This window comes from Cetorhinus maximus, chromosome 23 (assembly GCF_964194155.1).
Source record: "Cetorhinus maximus chromosome 23, sCetMax3.hap1.1, whole genome shotgun sequence".
Classification (NCBI taxonomy): domain Eukaryota; kingdom Metazoa; phylum Chordata; class Chondrichthyes; order Lamniformes; family Cetorhinidae; genus Cetorhinus; species Cetorhinus maximus.
Window position 1 is genome coordinate 32505822 of NC_135901.1, and position 23093 is coordinate 32528914.

Consider the following 23093-nt stretch of genomic DNA (forward strand, 5'->3'; position numbering starts at 1 on the left):
CCACCAAAGGAATTGAATCTTTAAATTGATGGAAAAGAGTTACTTCTCCAAGAGCTGCCAAGGGTCTCTCTATTTTCAACACCCGTATCCGCCAGTCAAAATTAATTTGGTTTATTCTGTCAATCTCACTATGTTTGCCCAGGCTGTTTTCTCATAATCCTAAATTTCTGCCTGTATGTTTCAGGTACCAAGTAATGTGCACTCAAAATAACCTTCTCTAAACATATCATAATTCACCGATACTTTTTCAGACAGCAAAAGCATATACATCATGTAATCTACCCACCAACCTTGATTGTAACAATAATGTCAAGTTCTCTTGCAGCCATTTCATCTGATTAACTATAATCCCAACTGAAATAAAGAATGACTCAACATCCCTTTTCCCAAGCTTTGGAAGAGCTTGTAGTAATTTAAATATCATCCACTGGATTCTGGATGTGTCCTTCCTCACCTCCTGGCGTCTCTTTTTTTTTTAACAGCCAACGTTTTTCAGATGGAATTCTCTCTCTCTCTCTCTCTCTCTCTATATATATATATATTTCTATTTCCTCCTTCTTTATCTTCACAATTTCTAATTTCCATTCCTGTTATTTCCCTCCTGTGACTTTCTCTCTGCTCGTTTTGGAATGCCCTTTCTCGTTCCTTTTCTTCCAATTCAATAGTTTTCATTTGCAGATGAATGTGAGCACTTTCCAATGAACCACACCTTGGAGAAGTCTGCCTGTCAGGTATTCCTTCCAATTTCCAATGCTGTGCTATCACTTCAATTATGTCTAATTTCCTAGCCCCTGCAGGTAATCCCATCTCTAATTATTCCACCAACTCTGTCAGCTTATTCCTGGATATTGTTTGTAACATAATCAGGTTACATATTCTCCTCCCAGACAAGTCTTAGCAATTACCAAAACCATCTGGCAGTCTCACCACTTCATAAATAACTCACACCCACCCCATAATTCAAAGCGCTTCTCGTACTCATAACCTTAATATTCACCAATTACAAAAGATTTTGGAATGACAAATAAATCCCACAAAGAATCCCTGATTATTATCACACAGCCGATGGTTAAGGCTGAGTTGTTCAAAGCCAGAGTGAAAATTGAAAAAACTGTCAAGACCCATTTTTGCAATTTGTATGCATAAAGATGCAGGCTTTGAATTCAGTAGTGATAAGGCCACTGAGTCTGAAGAGGTTTTTTATAGAACTAAATTAAATATTTATTAATACAAGAATGATTGTAAGCACATACATATGTCTACGAAATTACTACCATAATAACTATAAAAATCCACTCTCATTTTACACCTCCGGTAAAGCAACAGTAAAACACATACATATAAATCGCTCCCTGGCAAAGCACACCCTGGACTGCCACATTATCAAAATGAGTTTCCTTCATCTCTGGGTCCTTGCAGGCAGACTTGAGGCTTACATGTTTGAAGCTTTATATCTTCGAACCCCTCCTCCTTTTACAAACAGCCTTCTCTTCCTTTATACATTTTCCTCTTTGAATTCAAATTCTCATTGTCACTAGGTTTTTTGGTTTGACTTTAAGTCTTCTAACAATAAGACCCTTTCGTAATGCGTGCATTACTGGTAAGCCTTAAAAATAAACAGATTTATTTTCTGAGCTTCACCTGGTTAAGTGTAATATTTCACCTGCTCCTTTGAATAGTGTATTTAAAAATCCAAATTGTCCCTTTTAAGCATCACCTTCTATTTCCCTATGTTATCGAATTACCATTTCAAACCTTCTTCTCTTCTCTACACCAAAGCCTCTGGACTAGCTGGCATTAATCCAATTAAGGCACACACACATATGGATACATGGAAACAGGCACCACTAAACTCGATTATAAAATTATTCTGAATAACATTATCGACATGATTATACCTTTATGGCACCATGTTTGAACCAAGGATGTAATGAGGAGAGGAGATGAGTGGCCCTGGCAGAACCCACGCTCCGCTTAGTGAAAAGGTTATTGCTAAGCAAGTGTTGCTTGATATCACTGTTGATGAACACTTCCATTACTTTACTGCTGATGGAGAGTGGACTGATGGGGCTGATGAGGAATTCCCCTGCTTTTTGTGTAAAGGACATAACTGGGCAATTATCCACGTAGTCGTGTAGACGCCAGTGTTGTAGCTGTACTGGATCGGCTTGGGAAGATACATGGCAAGTTCTGGAGCACTGGCATTCAGTACTATTGCCAGTATAATGTCAGGGCCATAGCCTTTGCAGCATCCAGTGTCTTCAGCCGTTTCTTGGTGTCACGTGGAGTGAATTAAATTAACGGGAGGCTGGCACCTGTGATTCTAGGGACCACTGGAGGAGGCCGAGATGAATAACCGGCTCTGCAATTCTGGCTGAAGATGTTTACAAATGCTTTAACTTTATCTTTTGCAATGATGTGCTGTGCTCCCCAATCATTGAGGGTGGGGATGTTTGTGGAGCCTCTCCCTCCTCTAGTGAGTTGTTTCATTGTCCACCATCATTCACCACTGGATTGGGCAGGACCGTAGAGTTTAGATCTGATCCGTTGCTTGTGGGAGCACTTTGCTCTGTCTATCGCTTGCTGCTTATGCTGCTTGGCACGCAAATAGTCGTGTGTTATGGATTCACCAGGTTGACACTTCATTTTAAGGTACGCCTGGTGTTGCCCTGGCATGCCCCCCTCCTCTCTTCATTGAACCAGGTTTAATTTCCTGGACTATGGTAATGGTAGAGTAGTGGAGATGCCGAGCCATGAGGTTACAGATTGTTCTCTAGTACAGTTCTGCTGCTGCTTATGGCCCACAGCGCCTCATGAATGCACAGTCTTGAGTTGCAAGAGCTGTTCAAAATCTATCCCATTTAATAAGGTGGAGGTGCCACACAACACGATCGAGTGTATCCTCAATGTGAAGGCGGGGCTCCACATGCAGAGGCGAAATGCTGTGGTAACTGCTCCCGATACTATCATGGGCAGGTGTATCTGAGGGAGGAAATTTATTGAGCATGAGGTCATGGACGTTTTTCTCTTTTGTTGATTCACTCCCCACATGCCGCAGATCCAGCCTGGCAGCGATGTAATTTAGGATTCAGCCAATGGTGGTGCTACAGAGCCACTCTTGCCAACAGGAAGCAAGATGTTTCCTTGCCCATGTTTGACCTGATGCCATGCGATGTCACGGGGTCCAGAGTCGATGTTGAGTCGATATTGGAGTTATTTGAACGATAAAGGGGAGCCTGTAGACGTAGTGTACTTGGATTTCCAGAAGGCATTTGATAAGGTGCCACATCAATGAATATTATAGAAAATGAAAGCGCATGGTGTAGTGAGTGACACCTTAGCACGGATAGGATGTTGGCTAGTCTTTTTCTGATTAGCAGGAGGGTGCCAGTGGAGTCCCACAGGGATCTGTACTCAGGCCTCAAATTTTTGCGATTACATCAATGTCGGAGATGAGGGTAGTGAAGACATAATTGCTAAATTGGCAGATGACACAAAGACACGCAGGAAAGTAAGTTGTGAGAGGACATGAGGAGGCTGCAGATGGATATAGATAGGCTGAGTGAAGGGGCAAAGATCTGGAAAATGGAGTTTAATGTGGGAAAATGTGAAGTTGTTCACTATGGCAGGAAGGACAAAAAGCAAGTATTACTTGAATGGATAATGGCTGCATAATTCTGAGGTGCAGAGGGATCCAGATGTTCTAGTGCATGAGTCACAAAAAGTTAGTATGAAGGTACAGCAAGTAATTAAGAAGGCTAACGGAATGCTATCCTTTTTCATGACAGGGAATGAACATTAAACTAAGAATGTTATGCTTCTGTTATACAGAGCATTGGTGAGACCATACCTTGAACACTGTGAGCAGTTTTGAACTCCTTATTTGAGGAAGGATGTAAATGCATTGGAGGCAGTTCCAAGAAGGTTTACTAGATTGATATCGGGAATGAGTGGGTTTCCTTACAAGAAAATGTTGGACTGTCTGGATTTGCTTTCATTGGAGTTTAGAAGAGTGAGGGGTGATTTGATTGAAGTATACACGATCCTGAACGGCCTCGACAAGTTGGGCATCGAAAGGAGGTTTCCTCTTGTGGATGAGTACAGAACTGAGGGACACTTTTTTAAAATTAAAAGTCCCCCTTTTAGGACACAGATGAGGAGAAATTATCGTCTCTCAGAGGCTTGTGCGATTTTGGAACTCTTTGCCTAAGAAGGTGGTGGAGGCGGGGTCATTGAATACCTTTAACATTATCTCAGTGAAGTCTCCCAGGCCGTTAAGAGATTGGTTGTGTTGAGTTGGACCTGTCCCCGTTGAAATCAATCGGGCTGAATCGGATCTTGTCAACTCTGAGTGTGTTTGCTGAATTGAAGCACATTGTGAAGACCCTGTCAACTCTGAATGTAACCATACTGAATGGGAGCTGACCACACCGAACTGAACCTTCCAGAAACCGACCTGCCCCGGGCTGGGATTGATAAGGTCCAGAGTGAACGGAAGCGCGTCAATCTGAACCTAAACACATGGATTGTAATTGGGCTCTGCTGGGCTGATGGACTGAATTAACAGATGTTGAATAGGACATGGCGATATCAAATGTACTGTGTAAAACTGGACAAATTCACACTGATTGTAACTGTGATGTACTGGACCCGTTTATTGTCAACTGGGCAGATGCACAATGGATATGATAATAATGACTGGGACAATCCTGCACTGATTGTAACCCTGAAGAAGCGAGACGTGCACTCCTAATGTAACCATATTTAAATGGAGCTGTCCAAGACAAACACACAGGTAGATGGGTCAAAGTGTGTTTACAATCTGAGAGAGAGTTGGGACTGCGTGGCCCCTAATCAGTAAACACACTGACTGAACAACGATCAGGAGCAAGAACTTGGTTTGTGTTTTCCTCGGACAATTTGCCTTTCTCAATGAGGTCTGAATGAGCAGTTGTGCCCTGTCCTGACACCAATATCCGGCTAATTATAGTTTTCACAAAGAACGATAACTGTGATAATTCTGTAGTCTGGGCGTTTCACATTTGGACGGTATCAGAACTCAACAAAAACATTGTTTCCCATCAAAACAAAGAAACATCAAGCGGACAGCAGCTGCACTGATTTGTTTGTTACAATAAGTGAAAATAATATAAAAAAAAAACTATCTAATTGTTTCCCTGGAGCCTCACATCCTGTATAAATGTTGCACTTTTCAGTTTAATGCACAATGCGCTCAGACCTTCTGATAGAAATGCATGTACCACCGACAGACCTGCTGTTTGCCATTTATTATCCCGTCATTGCGGTAATCGGGGTTCCAGGTAACGTATTGTAGTTAGATATTATCGCGTGAATGGTGGGTTAGGTATATTATTTCTCTTATTTTATCAGTGGCGCATCTCCACGATTTGTATTCCCTTTCTACGGTTGAAAGTGACATATTGCCCCCTTAAACGGTATAATTTCTCAAATTTAACTGCAAAATGTCTGCGTTTTTTGCAGGATCACTTACTTTTTCACTTTAACTATGCTGATTCTCAATTTTAACGGTGACATTTCTTCCAGCAGTTCAAATAATTTCTCGGAATTAATGGTGAATATTCTCACCTTTACCAGTGTCATGCCTTCCACTTACCACCAGTGTTTAATCGTTTATGTTGTCTCCCCTTCAATTGCATTCTGTCTGTTCATGACGTGTAGCATTATTTTGTTTTAAGTTTATATTTTCTCCCATTTACCGCCACAATCTCCCGTTGGAAATGCAGTTCTGCTCTTGGCAATACTGCGTTGGGAGGATTACAGCAAAAGTATTATGTTGTAAGTATGGGTTCTATTGTGGCATTGTCACAGTGACTGTGATGTACGCTCACCTGGGTTTCACAGCATGCTGTGTCATTAGCACGGTGAATGAACCTGAAGTATCACATGGTTAATCCTGTGTAAATGTAGACCTTTTGTGTTGCTGGTGCTATTGCTGTGTGTGAATTATGACGTTGTCATTCCAGGGTAAGTGTAGAACTATTATATTAACCTCGCTTTTACTGTGGATGAACTACCGCGATGCTATCACTTTGTATGCCTAGATATTTAGTGTTATTCACTATGACAGAGACGGATTGATTCACAAAAGTAATTCATTTTGTAAATAGCTTGAAACGTTCAGTAATTCGCCATTGAATTTAATGAAAGAGTTCACTGAAGAGTCATAAGAAGGCACTGCGTTTTTGACAAATATGTGAGGAATGCAGGGGTGGCCCTTTGGCGAATGATTGTTATTCGCCCCTAATTCACAAAGCACTGGGTTATCGCCCCCAGGGCTCGAACTCTCTTCCACCCTTTCCTCCACTCTTTAGTTCTGTTCTGCATATTCATGGAGGCCCCGTCACCGGTGGCGCCCTTTGCATCTAATATTCAAAGATTAGAGTTCAAATGTCGACTGCAGGGTAAAATTTGGTTATTTATCCCAACAATGCAGAGCAGCACTCTCTCCGATTGAGAGCTTAAAATGTGCCAATTCAGCTAATTGTCACGTTAAGTGATCGGACTTACCACTCTGCCCTCATAAACATTTCCACCGAAAATTCACAGAAAGGCTAACTGCCCGTTCCCACTTCCATGATTGAAGGTATTTCTGATTAACTTTGAACTTATGATTACATTGAACCATACGGAAAGATCTCTCTTTAGCATAAGAAATAATTTACAATGTAGGATCTTGTCTCACATGTTTCAATTTCGCGCATAAACTTGCAGAAGCATTATTGTGTTGGGAGTCAGAGAATTAACTTTTGTGTTCTCATGCTGTCTCATGCAAACGCTCTCCCTCTATTTCTCTCTCTTCTGACCTCTGTTACAGTTAACCTGGCAGTGATTGTGATACTGTCACGAAGATGTTGTGGTCTCTCCAAATGTATCACTTACTATGCGGTTTCCATGGCGGCGACTGATCTCCTGGCCATTATCACCAGCGTGATATTAAGTCGGATTGCTGGTATTTATTTACCAAGTAGTTTCTTGTCAATCACGCCAATATGTAGTGTCCATTCTGCCTTAATCTCTGCGGCCATTGACAGTTCTGCCTGGTTAACAGTCGCTTTCACCTTTGACCGATTTGTGGCCATTTGTTGCCAGAAACTGAAAATAAAATACTGCACAGAGAAGACAGCGTCTTGGATGATAGCGATTTTATGCACACTGAGTTGTCTAAAAAGTATCTTCCAGTATTTTATATTTGAACCAATGTACGTAATTAATGATGTACCCTGGTTCTGTGTCATAAAATCCGCCTTTTATACATCACCTGCATGGAACATCTATGATTGGCTTCGTTCCATTTCACTGCCCTGTGCCCCTTTATTTCTGATTTTATTGTTCAATGCTCTGACCGTCAGACACATTCTCGCAGCTAATAGAGCCCGCAGGAGGCTCAAGGCCCATAACATGGTGGGGAATCAGAGAGACCCAGAGATGGAGAAGCGGAGAAAGTCCATTGTTTTACTCTTTGCCATCTCCGGCAGTTTCATCCTGCTATATTCGTTATTTTTTGCAACCATCCTCTATGTCCGCATTGCAAAAGTTCGTTATTTTGCAATTGCTGATATCAGTGAATCATCATTTATCCTGGAGGAAAGCGGATATATGCTTCAGTTTTTAAGTTCCTGTATCGATCCATTTATTTATGCTGGGACCCAGAGTAAATTCAAGGAGGAGTTCAAGAATGGAGTGAAAACTCCCCTGAGTTTATTTGTTAAATTGTTCAAATTTTGAAAGGGCGGGAGTGGAACATGAATTATGCATTAAAATCAAACAATTTCTCCACTTCTCCGTCTCTAATATGGCCTCCCTTCCAAGTTGCACTCGCTTTCAGACCCTTACCAGGTGTATGTATACAAAACTGTAAAAGGACCGATTCGGAATCCTGTAACCAGAGACCGGCGAATCTCAGGTTCAGATTGATCAAAGAGCCAAAGGGTCATCGCTAAGCTGGCAGATGTAACAGATCCAGGGAAAGGCTGGCAATGCTCCAAGAGGCAATGCGGACTCATGCACGATCTGTTATTTACCCTTCCTAAATTGGAAATTTAGCTGGCAAGGCCAGCACTCTTTGAGCATCCGCAATTGTGCTTCTCAAGCCAGAGTCCTGGGTGAAAACATAGCTTGATGATACCTGCAGCTGCCATGCTGCCTTCCAGTCAGTGCAATAAAATGTCCTGTAATTTCATTTTTAGACTTGTTAAAAGTTTAAGATGTGTCTTATTTAAATATTGGTTAAAAATCCATTTGATTCTTAAATGAAGCAGCATTGACCTGAAGGCTGGCACAGGAGCCTTCCCTGGTAAAGTACAGGAGCATGTCTCTGGAGGCACATCTATTGTCCGTTTCGCCCTGATATTTTTGTAACTTAGGTAGATTGTGCAAGTTTTCAGAGAATTAAATAGGAAAATATTAAAAAATGCCTGTTCCGTGTCTTGACTCTCGTGCTTTGCAAGATATTAATATACTGTGTCATTTGAGAATTGTGCTCGCCGTTTATTGCTGTCTGTTCATGGCTCTTGTATATCTGTCCTCGCTTTAAGCAAATGAGCCACCAACCACTTGCAGCTGCATGGGAACCCAGAAATTGCTTAACCTCTGATCAGGCAATAAAACAAATAATAACAGTTACAGTCATTCAGCATCTGATCTTAATATTGATAATCACATGGCGTTTGAATGTTCAAATTAACTTTTCTGTGGTTTTGATTTACGGCCTATTAAACCGAAAATCGTAAGGTATTCATGAGTTCATCTTTTCTTACCTGATGGATGGTTAACTGTCTCGGTCATTATTTCTCGGTACATGGTTGTTAAGTAATTATGAATCAGATTTGATTATGGAAATGACTTAGGCGGCGCCAGTAAAGCCAGTCCTGCCAGCTCATCTCTTGTGAATTATGCCATCTCCATCCTTCCTACTTCCTGACAATGCTGGAATTTTATCAAGTTTGGGAGCCTCCTCTTTTCCAAAAGGATAAATTATCAGCAGAGTTTGTCTCAGCTTGTCCGTCTCTCTTTCTGGCTAAATTATATAGAATATACATAGGTAGGTAGATATATGTCGATTTGTATGCATGTACATAAATAATGTTGAATGCATATGTCTGTCTTTGTGTACGTGTGTGTCTGTGTGTTTGCCTGTGCAGCTCACATGTTCGAAATGTTTCTCTCTGGGTCCCGCTTCTCGCTAACAGAAGCTGTCTGTAGGTAACTGAGCGCTATTACGCCCCCGTCATCATTTGGTTGTTCGTATCTCTGTCAATAGCGTTAGAGCTTTAGAAACTATGCCCCCTCAGGCAGGGAATAATGTTGCTCATTGCAGTGTATGATGTAACATTCGAAAAACTGATTGCAGTTCTCATTAATTCGTAGGAAATAAAAACAAATAACTGCGTTACCTTTATTAATCAGAGACGATTACAGACCTGATTCTCAATGCCAGTCTGTGGTCGAGCGCAGGCTGAGTGATTTTTTAAATTTATTCTTCCCTGGGATATGGGAGCCGCTGTCAAGGCCAGCATGTGTTGCCCATCCCTAATTGCCCTTGAAATGAGTGTGTTTGCCTGTGGGGCACAGATGTTGGTCTTTTTTTCGAACTGGATCTCACATTCTCCCTTAGAGTCGCTGTGTGTGGGAAACTGAGAAATATTAAGTACCTGCCTACATAGGGTCGTTAGTAATCTCTGTCTTTCACGTTAGAACTGAAGGTAAAGATCTGCCCTTCTAGGGAGTAATTTGTTCTTTATTTTAAACTTTTGTATAACTTCTTAAATCCCTCCTTGGATACGCAGAATGACAACCATATAAAAGCAAACAACAACTTTTAATCTTTCGTGCTCAGAGTCAACGTAAAGGCCTTTTCCTTGCTGCCAGTCTAGTGCAGATCGCTGGACAAGTGTAATTTTAACTGATCAAATTTTAAAAATTCAATCTTTACATATACCAGATGCACAGCAAGCTAAGAGGTAACTTGAAAAGAAATATTCCATGTTCATCTGTACTTAAGATGTTATTCCAACACCTGCTGTATCTGCCTTTTCCCTCTAACTCGATCATCACATCACAACAGTGACGAAAGTTCGAAAGCAGTTAATTGGCTGGAATGATCTGTGCGACATCATGTGGTAGAGCAGGGTGCTGCACAAGTACAAGGCCTGTTTCCTGACAGGCAGAATTGTAACAAATTAAATCATCCACAAATTAACAGTTTCAAAGTAGGTGTAGAAATATTGTGACATTGGTCAGCGCTGCACAAGGGCCACCTTGGCAGAAAACCTTTCTTCATTGTTTCTCTGAAAGAAACACAGAGACAGTACTTAGAAATGTCCAGGTCTGCAGATTCAGGCTTCCATGTTGACATTCCTAAATAAATAAGATGGCGACTGATGAACACTTTCATCTATATGAGCGTCTGCTCACGGCTTGCATATAACTCTCAGCATGATTTAAACTAAAAAGTGAACTGGGTGCAACCAAGTTTCCCTCGATTCATAGCTTCACTACAGCACAGAATGAGGCCATTTAACACACAGTGGAATACAATGCAGTCAGTCTCTTTCTCCCACTCTATCCCGTAGCACTGGATAGAATAGTCCCCTGAATTGCTCTTTGCTTGGTGCCCTCAAAGTGCTGGTTGGGGTTATGGTTAGGGTTATGTTATTCTCCACCTCCGGTTGTCCATCACAATTCTTCTTTTCACACGCGCTATGTTTAAGTCTCTCACTAGCACATCCTTCTATCTGGTTTTAATCTTTTCTTTTCTCAGTATCACAGAATCACAGAATCTGAACTGCACAGGAGGATACCATTCGGCCCATCGTATCTGCACCATCGCTCCAAATAGGCATTGTGACCCAGTGCCATTGCCCCCCTTTTCCCCGTGCCCTTGTTAACATTTTTCTATTCAATTAATCTTCTATTGCCCTCTTGAACGCCTCGATTGAACCTGCCTCCACCACAATTCCAGGCAGTGCATTCCAGACCCGAACCTCTCCCTGTGTGATAAAGTTGTCTTGATCTTTCATCTACATTTGCTTCTTCTGTAAATCACTCTTAACCTGTGTCCCCTTATTCTCGACCCCTCGGCCAACGGGAACAATTTCTCCCCAACTGCGCCGTCCAGCCTCCTCATCATTTTGAAGATCTTCTTCTGTCCATGGTGAACAGCCCCAACCTCTCCAATCCATCCTCAAAGCTGAAGTGTCTCATCCCTGGAACCATCTCTTAAACCTCTCCTGCACTCTCTGAAATGAGTTCACATCTTTCCTATCATGTAGCACCCAGAAATGTACACAATAATCCAGCTGAGGCCGAAAGAATGTCTTATATAAATTCAGAATAACCTCCCTGCTCTTGTACCCAATGCCCCCATTAATAAAGCCCAGGTCAGCAGATGTTTTATTAACTGTTCCCTCTACCTGTCCTGCCAACTTCGATGATCTTTGCACATATACACGCATGACTTTCTGCTGCTGCACCCCCTTCAAAATTTCACCCCTTGTTTTAAATTGTCTGTCAATCTTCTTCCTACCAAAATGTATCATCTTTCACTTCTCCGCAATCAACTTCACCTGCCAACTATCTGCCCACTCCACTAACTTGTCAATGTTCTTTTGAAGTTCTACATCATCCTCCTCGCAGTTTGCAATGATCCGAGGCTTCGTCTCATTCGCAAAATTTGAAGTTGTCCCTTGCACACCAAGATCTACATTATTAATGTATATCAGGAAAAGCAAGGGTCCCAATACTGACTCCTGGGATGCTCCACTACAAACCCCCCTCCCACACAAAAAAATACAAACTGACCATTGTTCTCCGTTTCCTATTTTTCAGCCAATTTTGTATCCACATTGCTACTGTTTCTTTTATTCCATGAGAACTGCTTTTCTCACAAGTCTGTTGTCTGGCACTGTGTCAAATGCCTTTTGAAAGTCCATGTACACCACATCAACAGCAACACTCTCATTGACCTTTTCTGTTGTCTCTTCAAAAAACTTCAGTAAGTTAGTTAAACACGATTGCCCCTTTAGAAATCGATGCTGGGTCTCCCTTATCAACCTATATTTGTCCATGTAACTATTAATTCTATACACGAATAATTGTTTCTAGAATATCGCCCAGCACTGAAGTTAAACTGACTCGTCTGTAATTGATGGTATTATTGATACAACGTTTTTTGAACATGTTTGCAATTCTCCAGTCCTCTGGCACCTCCCCTGAGTCCAAGGAAACTGAAAGATTATGACCAGTGCCCCTGAAATTTCTACTCTCACTTCCTTCAATACCCTTGGATGCATCTCATCCGATCTAGGTGCCTTGTCAACTTTAAGTACCGACGATCTATTCAACACTTCCTCCTTATCAATTTTGAACCCTTCCATGACAGAGTTTCCTCGTCTGCCACCATGGCCTGGGAAGCATCTATCTCCTTGGTAAAGCCGGATGCAAAGTGTTCATTTAATATATCAGCAATAGCCCTTTCATCCATGTGTAAATTCCATTTTAAGTCCCTAATCGGCCCCCCTCCTTTTTCCACCCTTTCTCCTTCTTCCTGGTAACCCAGCATCCATCACTTAGTTCACCCGTGTCCTCTCTCACTTTGCCACAGATATGAAAACAATGTCTTCTCGCCATTTTCTTCGATGTTACCACAATGGTCACTGAACCACTCATGCACCGGCCCCTAATGTTTTCCTTTTTCATCACTTCACACATGTATCTGAGTATTAGTCTTATTTCGAATCCACCCCCTCCCCCCTCTTTATGTTGTCCATGTTTGTGCACCACATAACAAAGCCAATACCAAAACCGCCTCATAAAATCTGCATGTCTTCCCCAAATGCCCATTCACTTTCATTTTGAAATCATTGAAGGTCTCGGCCACCACCGTCCTCGTGGGCAGGGAGGCGCCTTTGTCTGATTACCAGGGTGACAGGTTTTTCCTACGTCATTCACGTCCCCAACGCACCCTCCACAATTCCGAACAAAGCCTGATGGCCTGTTTACCGGAAGGACATTTTTATTCAAGTCACATTTGGTGCCGGAGTGCTGAAGGCGATTGGCTGAAGGAATCGTTGGCCTTTGACCACGCAGTTTAGAATCCTGCTGATGTGGCCTTTATCATTTCTGAATATAACTGGGTGAATGTAGGCCTTATTATCAGTTAATGATTACCAATTCCCTCGCCTTTCAACCGCTCCGGGATGTCTTTTATTTTTATTTCTATTTGCCTGATGGCATCCATGAAATTTACATTTCTAAGTGGAACAAACATCAGCCAATTTCGTGACAATCTTTCTTTCTAGCTCTCTGTCTCTGTCAATCTCGGTGGTTCTATTTGTCTGATTCACACAATGTCTGTCAATATGTTCCAGTAAGCCAAAGGATTAAACTCATTTTTACCAGCAGAATTTTTAATCGTTATGACTTTGTAGCACGAGCTAAAGATATTGCAGAGAATAATAACAGGGTAAAAAGATGCAAGAGGCGATTGTCTCTTCCTTAATGTACTGAAGTGTGGACTGTTTTCCGAATAAGTGCCCTTGTGCTAAAAATTGGTGGTAGTTTAAATTCTAAATGGGCAATATTTAAACAGATAAAGGCAGATGAGTGGTCACAAGTGAGTAAGGCAATGGGAATCTCGGTGGAGCCATTATATGTATTAGGGAGGACCAGACTGATTCCTCCTTATGTTTGGAGTTATTTGCACTGATGTCATGAGTCAATTCAAGAGAAAGAATCTAAAAGTTTCTTCGCGCCATTTCGCAGTCATATGAGGTTACAGCAAGCGGGAAAGACTGAAAAGGTTGAGGCCCCCGAATACTGCAGACCGAAGGCTGGTGAATATCGTCTTAGAATCTGCGGAGTCTCACAACAAGACGAGGCCTGGGATGCTCTGTGCAATGTTGGACTGCTTACATAACCTTGCTTCCTTAGATGTAGTTCAGACCCGGTTCACCAGTTTTATTCCCCTGGAACGAGGGGATTGTCCTCTGAGGAGAGATTTATCAGAGCAGGCCTATATTCCCTGGACTATACAGGAATAAAAGAGACAGAAGCAGGAGTGGACAATACACCCAACCAAACCTGCTCCATTATTCAAATCTGATCATGAATGATCTCAGGCTTCAAAACTATTTTCCCGCCCACGGTCCGTATCGATTGATTCTGCCTCACAGAAAAATGTCTCCAAGACAGATTAAAACAAAATCAACGATGGAGCATCCCTCACCCTCTCGGTTAGAGAATTACAGAGATTGACAATAAATTGAGTAAGCAATTGCTCCTCACCTCAGCCCTAAATAGCCGCTCCCTTATGCAGGGGCAGTGTCCTATGTTCCAAATGTCGTGACCAGCGGGGTCAAGCTCTTAGTGTCCATCCTGTCAATCACATTTGGAATCTTGTGTGTCATTAATATCACGTTGGCGAATATGGATGAAATTTAATCAGCCTGTCATCACCGGACAACACTCTCATGCCAGTGATTCCTTCAGTGAAGCTTCGTTGTACAGCCTCCCGTGAAAGTATATCCTTCCTTAACCATAGTGATCAGAAATTTATATGGTATCAAAGCTGTGGCCTATAGCCCTGGAAAACTGGAACCACAATTATTTATTCCTGTGCTCCAGTTCCCTTGAAACAAAGACTGACATGCCATTTGATTCCTCATTGCCTGCTATTGTTTTTCTTATTCGGAAGGCGTCGGGGGGTGGGGTGGGGGAGTGGGGGGCTGAGGGGGGGACGGGGAATGGGGGAGGGGAGGAGGTGAGGAGGAACGCTTCAATACCGTGAGATGCTATTCTTCACCGCGGTGCCAATCTTTGTGTTAAGCATCGCCTCCTGTGGGCCATGAGCCTCAATCTGGCAAAACATTCTCTGCTACAGAGGAAGGCAGTGGGTTGAGAATGCGCAGGAACCGCTGTCTTCTGGGTGATCTGGGCCATCGTCTCTGAAACATGGGGCATCGGACTGAACACAGTCAAAATTAACATCTTTGGAATGAGAGGAAGAGGAACCTATGAATGCAGAACTGAACCGAGTCAGAGCCTGAACCTTCAAGGAGGATAGAGCAATGGGAATCAGTGAGGGTAGAATTGAACCCAGCGAGAATCAGCACCATCGGGGAGCAGAGGGAGAGGAAAAGTCATTGTAAATAGCATTGTAAATCAGGACACTCAGGGGAGGAGGGGGAGTGGAACAAGTGAGTGAAGAGCTGAACTGAGCTAGCGACTGCACCTTGAAAAGAACCAAAGTTCACATCCAGCCTCTAATTCTACCTGGGCTGTATTAGCTTGGCTTCATTTTTGTGAAGGGCTTGTTTCGGGATTGGGATTGTGGTAGAGCAGGGAATGGATCTTGGATTGAAGAAAACAATCTTAAGGATAATGCGATAGGTTTGGATTTCAGTTTGAATAGGGGATGTGGATTTTATGACGTGGGGACCTGAAGCTGTGGGAGAAGCAGAGAAGAAATAAGATGTACTAGAATCTACAGTTCTGGCTTTGAAAACTAGTGCCTGCCTGGAAAGTGGCGACTTGTGTAAAATCCTTTTCTATGGCATTAGAAGGAAGAATTTGGCGATCCGGATCTCAAACCAAACATCACATTAATATCTGCCAGAGCACCTTGATCCATTGGGCCTTGCTTATCATTGGCCATTGAATGCAAAAGAAGAATGTGCAACAGGAGAGACACAAACATGTGCTCTGTGTGTGGGCCACAGTTATTCACAATATATATTAATGATATAGATGAGAGAAGTGAATGTACTATCGCCAAGTTTGTGGATGACACAAAAAAAGGTGGGAACTTAAAAGGTGGCGGTGACACAATGGGGGAATTTTCCAGAATTGCAGTAAGGTCGGTAGCGGGCGGGTAAAATGGAGGCCCATCCGCCGATGAAACTGGCGGGTTTTCACGCCGTATTGTCCCGATCCCGCCTCATTATTTATTCACTGCCACGAGGTACGCCATTTGCATGGTGGGCTATCATTTGCCTGCCAGCCATCACCCCATTAATGCATGACACGGGCAGTCATCTTTAAAAGGCCACCGCCAGCAAAGCGCTCATTGCCACCAGCTCACCACCGCTGCCTGGGAGACATGGCCAACAAAGGAAGAAAGACTGCCGCAGCGCCCCCCCACCACCCCCCCCCCCCCCACTTCAACGACGGTTCCGTCAAGCGAATGCTGGATGCCGTGGAGCCCCGCCAGGATGTGCTCTCCCCCTGCTCTGTCCGCAGGATGGGTAGCAAAGTCACCAACCCAGCTTTGGAGGCGGTGGCAGTGGTGGTCAGTGCAAACGCTGCAGAAGAGGGCAGCCACCCAGTGCCACCCAATCTGCCAGGATAACTCACTCCATTCATCACTCCCAACTCACACACTCACAAACCCATCTCACATCCAGAGGGCCCTAACTCACTGCCAGTGCAAGGGACATCACTATTCGCTCTTTCAAAAACACTGCCATTGTCCTCAGCCCATCCATGGAACCACTCACCACCCCCATAGGCCAGGCATACTTAACATCTGACCCAGCAGGTGTCCTGATGCACTCTCCCCATCTCTATCCAAGCAGGGAAAACTGAGTCACTGCAGCAGGGAAAGATTGGGGACAGGTGGAGAGATGCAGGAGATCAAAGTTCTGACAGGATTCGGAAACAAAGCCGTCCAGCTCCCCGGTGATGACCGGGGCCACCCTTGTGCTGATGGTAAGGCCGGCATTGCTCTACCAAGTGAGGATCTGGCAGTACAACATCCATCAGTCAACCATGCAGTGAGTTCTGTCTCGTGATTCACAGGCCACTGCCTGGCACTAATTATCTCTCTTTGCTTTCGCAGGCACATCTGCCAAACAGACAACAGAGTCCACGTCCCTGGGCCTCCGATCAAGCTCCGAAGAAACCTCTGGGGAGGAATCTGGACAGCCACCACAGAGCTCGCCAACACCCTACACCACTGCAGAGATACACACCTCAGTGGGACCGAGCTTTAGAGTAGCCTCGGGGTCACAATCTGGTGAGTGCTTCGCACTGTCTGCTCCATGGTAGGCGGTGGCTGGGCCTTCCCAGTTCCCCCGCACTCAGAAGATAGCTGGAGGACAGAAAATTTCTGAGTCCGAGTCAGATGATGAGCGTCTGGACTCGGTCATGTCACAGTTGCTTGGGCTGCAAAGGCAAGCTAGGGAATATCAGGAAGGGATGTTCACTGTACTCCTCAGATGGCAAGGCAAGATGGAGGAGTCCGTCCATCTTCAGGCTGAGGTTAAAGCGACAACATTGCCATGCACCGAGGTGAACACTGGAAGGCTGGCGGCCGCCATGGAAACCTTGGTCCAGAACGTCACTCCTCCACTGTTGCGCAGGCTTAACTCCTTCACTGACACAACACTTGGCCTTAAACAGTGTGCACGTGAGAGGGGTGCTGGGCAGCTCCAGCTCACCTCAGCTACCCCTTCTGCTCACGGAGTCGGCCAGGGGCCGTCGGGCACCCATCGGGAGGAGGGTCAGCAGGTGTACACTCCGGGGCCATGCAACCAGATGACACTGGGAGTGACCGGCCCATCGGAATCCTAACTGCCTGTGCCCTATGCAGTTCCAACTCCACAGGTCGAGGAGGGTGCCACTGCCACAAAGCAGGAGCCTGAAAGCAGGCCGGGGCCCTCCAAGTCTAGGCCCTCCGGAGGACGCCCGCCAAAGTCCTCACACAGGGTGTCACAGTCAACAGGCTGCCTCCACATCTACTGTGGATGTCTGGGGAGCACCAAGACGTAGCAGCAGGGTTAGGAAAGTTAGGTAAAAATAGTTGCACAGCCTGTCAACGGCTGTTGATTACTTTTACATACTGTTCACTATTGTCAATAAGCTCCTAAGACTGTCTCCCTGCATATGGCTCCTTGTTCTGGCGAGCAGTGTTCTTGCCACTCAGATGTGAAATCTTTCTGCACAAGATAAAAGGCAGGTGTCCCAGTCCAGGGCCTCTTCCATGTTCTCTGTGCAGCCATGAGACCAAAGTCATGGTCCAGCCTCACACTACTTGGAAATATTACTGATGCCTGCACCTGGGCATTGCTGGCCATTGCTGCCAGAATGTAGTGGGCAGGCGCACAGAGTTCTCTCATACTCTCTGTATGCACTCAGCACTTTTAATGTGGTTTTGGCCCCCATCATACCAGCATCTGTGACCAGTGATTCTGTGCGCCTGCTCCTCAAGGGCTGAGGAGCTGAAGGCGGACACAGCATCAGATGCATCTAAAGTTTCATGGCTGCATCTCTGAGATGGTCCTGATCACAGAGCGTAAGCCAGCTGCCCTCGGCCAGACAGGAGTCAGACATTCTCAGAGGCTATGTGAAGATCTATGGAGTGTCCCCACTGCATGTCGTCATCATCCTCCACAAACATGGCAGCTATGAGTGTCTCCCCAGCGCGCCTGCCTCGTCTGGCCATAGCGAGAGCCTCATTCTCGTCAACGTCAACACCGAGGACCGCCTTACCCTCATCCCCATTGGCGTCCTACTCACCGGAGGAGACAGGCAGCTCCTCCATCGCTTCCTCAGCCAGCCCGTCTCCCCATTGCAGCGCCAGGTTGAAAAGTACGCAGCAGATGAAGATAATATGTGACACCCGCTGTGGACTGTACTGCAGGGCTCCACCAGAGCGGCTCCAGGCACTGGAACCGCATCATTAGCATCCTAATGTAATGCTCCACCAGTTGCGAGCTGCTGCATGAGCTTCATTATAGTGTCGCTCTGCTGCAGTTTGAGGCCCCCGCGTGGATGTCATCAGCCACGGCCTCGTCCCCAAGGAGCTAACCCTGCAATCTCTGTGGAACCTGGAAAACTGCAGGGATCTGCGAGCAACTCAGGATGTAGGTGTCGTGCACACTCCCTGGATACCGTGTGCACACCTGCAGGATGCATTTCTAGTGATCGCATGCCAGCTGCACGTTCAGTTGCACCCTTGTAGTTGATGAAGTCGGCCGAGTGTAGCAATCGAGACCAAAGTGCCACATGAGTGCAGTCAATTGCACCCGATACCTGTGGGAATCTAGAGATCAGGGTGAATCCAATGGCCCTTGCATCCTGGCTGTCCCGGTCCAGGGTGAAATGCATAAATTTGCGCACCATGGAGAAGATGGCATCCGTGACCTTTTGGATTTTTTGTGGGTGGTGGATTGTGAAATCCCACAAAGGTCACCTGTGCAGCCCTGAAATGAACCACTGGCTTAGAAATTGAGCACCGGGATAACTTTCACAGCCACTGGCAGTGGATGACCTCCATCTCCCCTTGGCGCCAGGTCCTGTGATCCACCAAGTCCCTAAACATGAGCAGTCGTCGGCCACATTTGCTCTGAATCATCTGCAGGGACGGCAGGCAGTCTCAATAGACCTAGGGTGTCGCTAGGCGCCGACCAGCCACGGCTCCCTGTCGCTCCTGGGCAGTGTGTGCGGGAGCCCCTGCTGCCCCTTCTTCATTAGTTTGCTGCTCGTGCCTTTGCGTGACCAGGTGCCTCAGTCCCAAGTCCCTGTAGGACAACAGGTATACAGCCAGGTCCCCAAGATCCATAATGCTGACAGGGCCCTCCTGCAGCATGAAAGAGAGAGAGACGTGTTTATGATGGCTGTGCTTAGCACCTTTCCTGGCCCTGTGTGACTGGCCCTCAGCAATTACCGGAGAGGGCTGGTCACTCCTCGGATGCACAGAGATGAGTGCAGTGCATGGCTGTGATGTCAACCTGGGACTGGGGGACACTGGTCCAAACGGGGATGCTGAGAGTACAAGGGGCTGTGGGCGCCTCCAGCAGCGACTGCTACATGGCCTGTGTTATTCAGGAGATTGTACAACGTGTGCAGACCAACTGTTCCACGGCCCAATAAAGTGGTGGCGGACTCAATGTCTTTGCCGGGGGAAGTGGGGGACGGGGGTGTGGGCATAAGATATGGAGCGCTTGGTGGCCTTTCGGTGTCTCCGCAATGTTTCCAAGGGCGGACAGTCTAGGAGCCCGATCCCAATCATCACTGTGGCGCTTGCTCTGTCTTAGTTGCGGAGGGATGGGCAGTTTATACAGGTGTCCCTAATGAGTAGCCACTTCCCTCGCTTGCCCTGCTCCCAACTCTATCGCCTGTGGGCGGGATGCAGCACCAGGGTAGCACTTAACAACCCCAAAGCAAACAACGGTCACCAACAAGGCTGGCCAACACTTGCCCCCGGACAGCCCTCACCCCTCACCAGTTGCCCCGGGGCCAGGCCTCAATTGCCTCCACCCCTCGGCGCCCCTGAGGCCTATCAACAACAGGGGAGTTGTGGAAAACGATGCTATTCACTGACCTCAGTTCCCCCAAAGTGATGGCCGCCAAGTTCATATCCCCTGCGTGCTGTTGTGAAACACCTCACTCTGCTTTCCCGGCGACGTGGGCGGGCGATTCGGCGGGGTTCCAAGAGCGTGGCGGGATGGCCTTTCAATTATATGCTAATTTTTTTACAATTAGCTGCCCGCCAACCGTAGGCAGGAAACTCAGATGATAGCAACATGCATTCACGCCACCATGACGCAAGCCGTCCGATAATTTCCACGAAGGCCACCTCTCACGTCCGCCACCAGCCAGCTCAGAATATTCCTGCCATTGATTTTGGCTGCGGTAGAATGATTCCCAAAGACAATTCACTGACTGAGGTGATTCAGCCATTGAATAATTCCCGGTTGAACTTAATGTATTTATTGAAGGAACTTTATTAGGAACAGAGACGATGACTGATCTCAAAACAATGTAAAAGTAGCCCTTTAATGGTACATTGGCATGTACCCCTCACTCACAGGGCAAAGTGTTTCTCTCCTCAGTTTCTCTGCTTGAGCCCAGCTTTGCTCTTGCATGTCCTAAATTGAGGGCTGCTGAGTGTGGGACATCCTTCTGCTCCTAACACCCGGCAATGCCTAGGATTGTTCAAATATTCATTATTGTCTCCACATTGAGTGAAGGCCCAGAACTGGTGACATATTCTCGCCTTTCAGGTGCAAAGTTTTTATTTCAAGTAACCACCGTAGGATGTAGTTGATCCTTCGCCCCACCAGTGCAGTGCAGCACAGAGGAAGGGTCTGCATCTTCCTGCTCCAGAGTTTCAGATCGACACTGAGGATCCCAAGTGATTTTCAGTTGAAGGTCTCGGACTTTTTAGTGCACTCTGCGCAACTCTTCCTTCACCAAGCCAGAGAAACGCTCATTGTCCTTTCACTTCCTTCTCTGAGTATATTTCTGAGCAGGCTGGCTGACTGCCGACTTTGCCATCAGCGACTAACTTTGCGGTCATTCGTTGAAAGGAGCCCATTTTATCCTGAGTGAGGAACTATTTTACTTTCGTCTCCACATCTATGGTTGGTTGTTTGTTTATTTACCCTCTTTGACATTTCTGTAATTATTTGCTGATGTGTGATTTTCTTGCACATACGATGTCCCCGTGCTGGTTTCAATATGTCTTCAATTTCTTCATTTTCTCCTTTAGGTCTCACTGAAGCACTTTACATTCCCATGTCATTGCCCTGCCTCATTTTTAATCGGGATGACTATTTTAAATGCCCGAATAATTGCCGCTACCATAAGGGGTATTTTACTTTTAAGGGTCACAGCTCAAAAGATTAAATTTCACACATAATTCTGTAACACGAATGCATATGTTTGTGTGTGAACCCCCAGCTTCTCTACTCTCGTTCCTTCTGAAACACAAGAAGCTCTCTGTCTCCATCTCTCCCTTTCCATTACAGATATCTTGGCAGTAATTGTGACCTTGTCTCGAAGAACTTGTGGTCTCTCTGGATGCATCTCTAATTACATGGTGTCCATGGCAGCGACAAATCTCCTGGTCATGACGGCAGCTGTAATATGGAACGTGATGGCTGGATTTATTTCACATTCAGTTTCTGGTCCACATTACCAGTGTGCAGCTTCGATTCTGCCTTAAATTATGCTGACATAGAAAGCTCTTCCTGGTTAACGGTCGCTTTCACCTTTGATCGATTTGTGGCTTTTTGTTGTCAGAATCTGAATGCAAAATATTGCACCGAGAAAATGGCGGAATGTGTGATAGGAACCCTGCCTGCACTGACCTGCGTAAAAATATCTTCATGTATTTTATATTTGAACCTAGGTACATATTAAACAATATACCTTGGTTCTGCAATATAAAATTGTTAATTTACACGTCACTTGCATGGGTCACTTATGACTGGATTTGTTCCATTGTAATCCCTTGCTTCCCATTCATTCTGATTTTACTGCTCAATGCCCTGACTGTCAGGCACATTCTAATGGCAAATATCAGCCCCAGTTGACCCCGGGCCCAGAGAAATGTAAAGAATAATAATGTCAATTGTTTTACTCTTCGCCACCTCGGGCAGTCCCATCTATAATTTTTTGTGCAGAACCTCTATGTCCGCATTGTGAATGCCCCTTATGTTTCAGGTTCTGATATTAGTGAGCCCACCTTAATTCTCCAGCAATTCGGATTTACGTTTGAGTTTTCCACTTTCTGCATCAACAGATTCATTTATGATGGGACTCAGAGTAAAATCAGAGTCGAGTTAAAGAATAGGGTGACATATCCACCGCATCTACTTGTTCACTTATTTAGACTTAGCAAATGAGGAACTTCAACATGAGCTGCGCATTATTTGCAAACATTTCCACTTATTGTCCATGGCACACGTGGTCCCGTTTGCCACGTGCAGTCCCTATTAAACACTTACCCATGGGTGAATTTAAGATTGGAGAAGAAACGCTTCATTACTGCACAGTCCAGTCTTGCAAACAGCTGCCTGTTAGTTTCCAGTTCCCTTGCCTTTGCTGACTCAGGCCTGGGGGATTCCCATTAGCCTCGAGGGCGCTGGTGACGTTTATAGATTTGGAAGCAACATGTGATGAGTGGATCAATGAGGGGCGGGGAGGAATGTTGTGGCTCATATCCTCTGAAATCCCCTTCTCCTCCTCAGAATTGGAGGAATGTTGCACATCTGCATCTGGCGCACTTGTGCATCTCTTACAAGGGAGAGAAGAGCGATGAGTCGGCA